Genomic DNA, 8,384 nt, shown 5'->3' on the forward strand with positions numbered 1-8,384 from the left:
TCCGTTTTTTAATTTTCATCATTTTCCTTTTATGGGTGTTTTTTTTAAATGCATCACTTCATTTGGTAACTTTATAGTTTATATTCCATTTGTCCCTTTATTAGAAGCATATTTCTAGCATTTATTACTCACATAATAAAGAGAAATAGGCTTCTAATTAAGGGACGGAAGAACAAGTATATTTTATCATTTCTCTCTCTTTTTTTAAACCCCACTCAAATAATTCAGTGCCTTTTTGGTGCAGCAGGCCACATGGTGTGGCCTGCTGCCAAGTCAGCAAAAATAATGAGAGTTACTGGTATTGTCAAGGTTACTTGTATTTTTCAGGTGTTACTTGTATTATTTTTTCAGGAGTTACTTGTATGATTACTTATTTAGGGGTTACTTATAATTTTTTTTTTCAAGAGTTATTTGTATGGATTACTTATTCAGGGGTTACTTGTTTTATTTTTTTTTCAAGAGTTACTGATTACTTGTATTTTTTAGGGGTTACTTGCTTTTTTTTAAGGGGTTACTTGTATGGATTACTTATTCAAGGGTTACTTGTATGAGTTAATTCAAGAGTTACTTGTATGATTAATTATTCAAGGGTTACTTATATGAGTTACTAGCTAATTTAAGGGTTACTTGTATGCATGGGTTACTTGTATGAGTTACTTATTCAAGGTTACTTGTATGAGTTACTTGTTCAAGGGTTGCTTGTACGTATGCCCTATACCAAACCAGTAACACCCTACAAGTAACCCCGACCAAAATTAGTAACACCCTACAAGTAACCCCCGACCAAAACTAGTAACATCGTACAAGTAACTCTTGAAAAAAAAAATTGTATTCTGGGTTACTTGTTTCAATTTTGGAGTTACTTGTATTCTGAGGTTACTTGTATGGAACACTTGAATGGGTTGAGTAACCCCAGATCAAAATCTCGTACCAAACCAATGACACCCTACAAGTAACCCCTGACCAAAACTAGTAACACGTATACAAGTAACCCCACAATACAAGTAATACCTACAAGTAACCCCTGACCAAAACCAGTAACACCCATATAAGTAACCCCAGAATACAGGTAACACCTACAAGTAACCCCTGACAAAACCAGTAACACCCATACAAGTAACCCCAGAAACAAGTAACACCTATAGTAACACCATACAAGTAACCCCTGCCGCACCATGTGGCCAGCCGCATACAAAAATTTGTGCAAATAATTTTATCATTTCTCATGGTCCCCACTTAAATAATAAAAATATATATATTCCATCTCACATATTTTCTTTTTTATGGTTTCCATCTTACTTTTACTATCAATCAATTACATTATACTAAAGGCGAACTTGAAGGGACACTTGACAATATAATATAAAGAGTTTTCCCTCCAAAACAACTTACTCAAAAAAAACCTTATTTTTATATTTGTATCAAAATTTTGACTTTTGATTTGTACAAAATCTAAAACAAACTTCTATAAATATAACATTGCCCATAATAACTATTACATATATATTTAATTATTTTCTTTCATATATATACTCCTATCATATTGTTTTTTAAAACAATAATACATTTCATACTTTTTTTTTGAAGAAATATATTTCATACTTTTTAATACTGAGTTATACTTGTTTTGATATAATTTATTGTCGCTAAAGTTATTTGAAAATCGTGCATTGCATGCATGGGGTTTAATCTAGTAATAATTTATTCACATAATCACAATATTATATTACTCTCCTCTATGCATTCCCAAGTGATGCAAATAAAAAAAATAGAGGGAGTATTGTCCTTAGGGCTATATATAAATACATTGTTAAATAAATATTCTAAAATAGAATTGAGTTGAGAATTTATGACAATATCACACGTGTATCGATGTGATAAATGTTAATATATCCTCAATATTTCTTTTTTTTAGCTTCTTATACACAACCCTTATATATCATTTTCTACAAAAAAAAAAAAAAAAAAGGAAAATGCTATATATAGCCCTTAGGGCTACATATAAGCATTAAATTTACACAAGAAAACCGTAAAAAGTTAGGAAATCATGAAAATATAAACACTAATTACACTGATTTACGCGTGTTTTTATCATGAATTCCTAATTTTATACAATTTTCTAGAGTGTACTTAATGCTTATATATAGCCCTTAGGGCTACATATAGCGTTACCCAAAAAAATACTACATCAATTATAAAACATTAAATCACATTGATTAGAAAGATACTCCACATATCATGATTCAATTCATTATTACTCCCTCCACCCCCTAATTCTTTTCCATTTCCTTTTTTTAGTGCTCCAAAATGATTTTTTTTTTATTCCTTAATTCTTTTTACAGCTATATATACTTTATTCCCACAATACCCTCACAAAAATATTTATTTTTTTTTTGCCATAAAATCTCCTAAACTCTCATAAAAAGAAATCTCCTAAAACCATGTGAAATTTTGTATATACACTCTCGTGCTCCATGCACCAAATTAACCTAAGATTAGTTATTGCTTTTCATTTGATGATTAAATGAAAAATAATCATCAAAATGAAAACAAAATACATGGGTGTACCGCGCACCCGGGTGTGTATATAACAATCACTCAAAACCATGCTACTCCCACAATACCCTCAAAAAAATATCAAAACAATTTGTCATAAATTAAATTCTCCTAAAACTCCCGTAAAATGATCAAAATTAAATCTCCTAAAACCATGCTACTCCCTCCATATCTTATTGCCTGCTCCAAATCTCCTCGCATGTATGTCAATACAAATTTTTAATCAATAATCATGTGAAAAAAACGAACATTTTATTTAGGAAAAATTGCCGGTAATAATCTGACCTTTGGCTCATCCGCCCAAAATAATTCCACCTTTCGATTATTTTTGAATAATCCGACATTTAATGTCAATCTGCTTTGAATGTACCCAACTTGTCATTTGACTTGCTATAGCAAGTTGCATGACACGTGTCGACATTTAGTTGGTGGAAAAAATAAAAAATAAAAACAAAATAAATAAATCATTAATTAATTACCCCAACAGCCCAACCACCTTCCATGGCCATGCAGCCCCACCACCCTGACCACCTTCCACGGCCATGGCCACGCAGCCCCTCACAACCGCCCCACCAGCCTGACTGCGCTAAACACCCTCTCCCTCCCCCTAAACCGCCAACTCGGGGTTCCCTCACCCTGAAACCACCAACCACCCTCAAAAACCCCTTCCCCCGTCCCAATCCCAGTCCCCCTTCCCTGCCCCGTCCAAATTCCGTCCCGATTCCAGCCCTCTTTCCCGATTTCGACACTCTCTTCTTTATCCGTCGCGATTCTGGCATCTCTCTCTCCTTCCTCCGTCGCGATTCTGGCATCTCTTTCTCCTTCCTCCGTCGCGATTCCGGCCTCTTTCTCTCTTTCCTCCGTCGCGATTCCGACCTCTCTCTCTTTCCCCTTCCCGGATTTTGACAGCTTGTCTCCGTCTGTATTAAAGGAATTATGTCTTCGATAAGTTCAATTACTAGATATTTCAAGGATCACGTCACTATTATGGAGATAATAAGTTCATTCTATTGGGTCGTCAATATCTGGTGCTAGATATGATAATTGATCTTTGGGTTAATTAAATAGCCCAAAGCCTTATAGAATGGATCCTATGAGGTCACACAATAAGGGTATTTGGTTAAACAAGTAAGAGGCCCATTAATGAGCCTCATGAGATTATGACATACCATGTAGAGTGTTGGGCTAGAGTAGTGTGTTTAGGATAAGGTTTTGGGCTTTTGACATGGGCTCTTATTTAGAGATGTGATCTATAAATAAGATCCATGCCTAGGGTTGCTCGTAAGTAGTAACAATCAACATACTGTAGATTGTGAAAGAAGCAACCAAGCCCCAAAAACCCTAAACACTCTCCTCACTCACGGCCCTCCCCTCTCCCCTTCACGTCCGTACGTGCGGTGCCCCTCATGGTGGCTCGTGGTGTTCTTCGTGGTGGTTCATGGTTAGCTCGTGTCTTTCTTCTCCGTTGAAGGTTGATTGAAGCGTTCAGTCACGACTAACTAGCATTAGTGGAGGTTTAACTTGTGCCCGTGGACCAAGTAGAGGAATCACTCTTGGGGTTTTTTATCTCCCTTTGTTCTTGCTCGATCGCACGTGGAATCACGCTTCAAAGGTATGATTATGTGTTCTTTATGTGTTATGCAAAGATTCTTGGATTAGGTACTGTATGAATATGATTCATGTTTATTTTCGCTGCGTAGTACCTATAAACTCCTACCGTATGGGGTTAAAGGGTTGGGTTAATGGGATTGGCTTGGTGGGATTATTTTCGTTGCTGGTCTTGTTCGGTGGCGGTGGTTCTAGGATCTGGTTTCAGGTCTGGTTTGGGGGCGCCGTGGCGGTGGTTTCTGGGTTGGCTGAGGTTTGTTTTCGTGGCAGTGGTGGTTCTGGGTTTGGGTGGTGGCAGGGATGGTGGCTGAAACTTTGATTTTATTTAATTTTTTAATTTTTTTTTTTAAATTTTGGACAAATCAGGTTGTGACATATGTAAATTAAATTTAACAAAAAAAAAATTACCTCTTCAACCGGTTACTAGTCACTCGGGACCATTTAGAGTGGATCTGGTATAAAGGTAGGATTATTTAAAAATAATCCAAAGGTGTGATTATTTTGGGCGGACTACCCAAAGGTGGGATTATTCTGGGCAATTTTTCCTTTTATTTAATTATTGATGATTTTACATAAACTCTAGAAAAACATGGTTACAATATGGGATGTTTCTACTGTGTCATTTTTCAAAAAATGACACCATAACATGATGAGGTGTCATGTTATGATTGGTCCATTTTTTATTTATTTTTAAATACCTAAATATACTACACATGTAATACATGTTTTTTTTTTTTTTTTTATAGAAAACGTAACTATAGCTTTTTAAAATCTATTTTTATCAGAATAAAATCATTTTTGAAAATAAAATTAAAATTAAAATTTAGAAAAAATAAATTCATCATTGTTCTTCGTTGTTCTTCATTCATGATAGTTTTGATTATTGTATAATCTATTCGTAACGCATACAAAAATTCCGACCACAATTTCGCCCAAATTAAAATTCCGACCAAATTCCAACCAAAATTCCGTCCAAAACCATGTCCAACTTCGGGTACAAATTTCATTTAGGGTCCGATTGATAATTTTGATTAATGTAAAAATCACGTTATTTGATAGTTTTGAGAATGAAAAAATCCTTAGGAGTGTGTATAATGATGATGTAAAATGCAGAATTTTCAATTTTTCTAACGTCAATGGATAACGAGGGTTTGCTCTTCGAGTTAGAGTTCGAGATTTTTTTTTTCACACTGTTTGATCCAGAATCGTGTTTTGCGATTTTTGCAATATGTTTGTGGTTAGATAATTACCTGTATTTATTTAGGTCATTACCTTAAAGTTATTGATTTTTGAATCAAAAAGTATTATGTACATATATTTGGTTTTTGCATATCAATCACGATCAATTTGAATTTTTTTTAAAAAGCAACCATGTTTATTTTCTTATTATTTAGGAAAAATCAATATTTAGGGCCTGTTCTCTTACGTTGAAATTCAGTTCAGTTCAGTTCAGCTGAGTTCAGTTCAGTTTAGTTCAGTTCAGCTCAGTTCAGCTCAGTTCAGTTCATTTCAGTTCAGCTCCTAATTTCCTTCTCTTATAAAATATTCATTTCAGTTCAGTTCAGTTCAGTTCAGCTGAGTTCAGTTCAGTTCAGTTCAGCTGAGTTCAGTTCAGTAAATGAGAACAGGCCCTTATTTAAGGCAAAAAATATATATAAACAACATATTGAAAGAAATTGATTCTGTGATGATTTCCATTCGTCAATATATACATCATACAAGATATTAGTTTGTTTGGCAATTATCTTGCCAACAATGGTTGACTAAAAATACCTATGCAAATAAAGATTGATACTAAAAGCTAAGAATAAGGAGCCTAAATACTTCATATATGCTAACCGTAAATACAAAGATACACTATTATATCTAGAATATATTCAATATATTATTAAAGGCATAATATATTTTAATATATTCTAACGCATATCTTAGTACTCTGACGGTCGTAAATCTTTTTCACACATACTTAAGGCCTGTTCACATTTACTAAACTGAGCTAAACTGAACTGAACTGAACTGATTGGAGCTAAACTGAACTAAACTGAACTGATTGGAACTGAACTGAATTGAATTGAGCTGAAATGAATATTTTATGTGAGAGGAAAATTAAGAGCTGAACTAAACTGAACTGATTGGAGTTGAACTGAACTGAATTGATTGGAGCTGAATTGAACTGAACTGAAATTAAGTAAATATGAACAGGCCCTTAAACAACATGCCCATGAACTCGAAATTATTTTATGCTTAATAATACGATGATAACTCTAGAAATCTTTTTTGCTAAAATAATACGATAAGAATTTATCACGCTATAATATGTCTTAAGCACAAGAAGATTTCAATTAAAATTACAACTACATTTTTTTAGGTAATGACCAAATTAAATACAGGTAAAAGCCATAACCACAAACAGAGTACTATACAAAAGTTGCATATCTTTATTTTGACAAAATTGCACAATTTGAGTCCATATAAATCATATTTTCGAACCATTGAAAGAGGAATTCTTTCCTTGCAAATACTTATGAACAATATTAATTTTCTAACAATATATAAGTATATTATATATTTTTTTTTGAGGGCAAAATATAAGTATGTTATATTAGAGTGAGAAAAAAATATCATTATTTAATATTTTGTCACGTCCATAATATAATGAGGTTAATACCATAATATAAAAAAGACTATTTTCCTATGTAATGACCAAATATAGTTTAGGTCATTACCTAACACACAAACAATTTCGAGAAAACTTAACTACATTTATCAGATTAAACAGGGGTTGCAGTAGTTAAAAAAATGCGACTACTTCTTCTTCTACAAACTTGATACTCTTTGTTCTTTGACAAATTGCACAATTTGAGTCCACATAAATCATATTTTCAAACCATTTAAAGCGGAATTCGTCCTTTGCATATAATTATAAATGCAATTGTTGTTGAGATTTTTTAATGAACGAAAACCTAAAATTAAACACTGCAAAAAACAAAATGCAAAAACACAATTTGTTTTCAAAATTTTATCACGATTTTAGCTAAAATTTGCAAAATTATCAACAATTAAAATTGAATTCTCGAAAGTGGGGCTTATTTATGAAATGATTGAAGAACGATGAACGATGAACGGTGATGAACGACGAACAATGATGAACGATAATGAACAAATTTAATTTTATGATTTCTAATTTTAATTATAAATTCGAAAATTAATTTTTATGATAAAACTAGATTTTCATAATTTATAATTATGTATTTCTAAAAAATATACATGTATTAAAAAGAACACAAAAAAGAATACAATTTTAATACATTACAAACATTAAAAATAATTCAAAATGAAAAGAAAAATACAAAATACAAGTCAATTGGATTTTGCCACATCAGCAAGTTGTGGTGTCATTTTTAAATAACTAGGTTAGTTCCCGTGCCATGCACGGTTATTTTAATTACCCCATATTTTCTTTTGACAAATTAATTTATTTATAGCATAAAATATAAAAATTGTTTAAAATATTTTGAACAAAATTGAATAAGAATGGTAAATATTATTGCTCATTTTATATATTTGACAAAAACAAACACCTTTTTAAAAATAATTTCCTTAAATAAACTATTTTTTGTAGTAATTAATTATTAAAAAAATAATATACTAAGGACACACCAGAAATTGACATGTGTCATTGCTAGTGTGTCTACTGACCTTTTATTATATATTATTATTATTATTATTATTATTATTATTATTATTATTATCTTTGTTAAGTCTTTTATTAAAGGGTATCCTTCTTAAGTCTGCAAATTTAAAATTAAATTTTCCTTATTTTTGTTAAATCAAAGATTGTTTTTAAGGGAAAAATTGCATAATTATATATCACTGTATATATGTTATAATAATCATGGTATATTTAGTAAATATTTTCTTGGTGATTATTATTGTTTCCTTAATTCTGTGAGATAATTGATGGTGGGAATATATATTCATATCTTTGTCATTATTGTATCTTTGTCATATTATTTGTTTCTTTAAATAAATTTTTATTTTTTTAAAAAAAATATACTATGGACACACTAGGAGATGATACGTGTCATGGCTGGTGTGTCTGACACACTAGGAGATGACACGTGTCATGACTGATGTGTCTTTTAGTATATAGTTATTGATTGATTGATGACATTGTAGAAATTTTATACAATATGGCACTCGATTCTTATATATCATGC

The sequence above is a fragment of the Chenopodium album genome, chromosome 20 (genome assembly GCF_948465745.1).
Source record: "Chenopodium album chromosome 20, dcCheAlbu1.1, whole genome shotgun sequence".
Lineage (NCBI taxonomy): Eukaryota > Viridiplantae > Streptophyta > Magnoliopsida > Caryophyllales > Amaranthaceae > Chenopodium > Chenopodium album.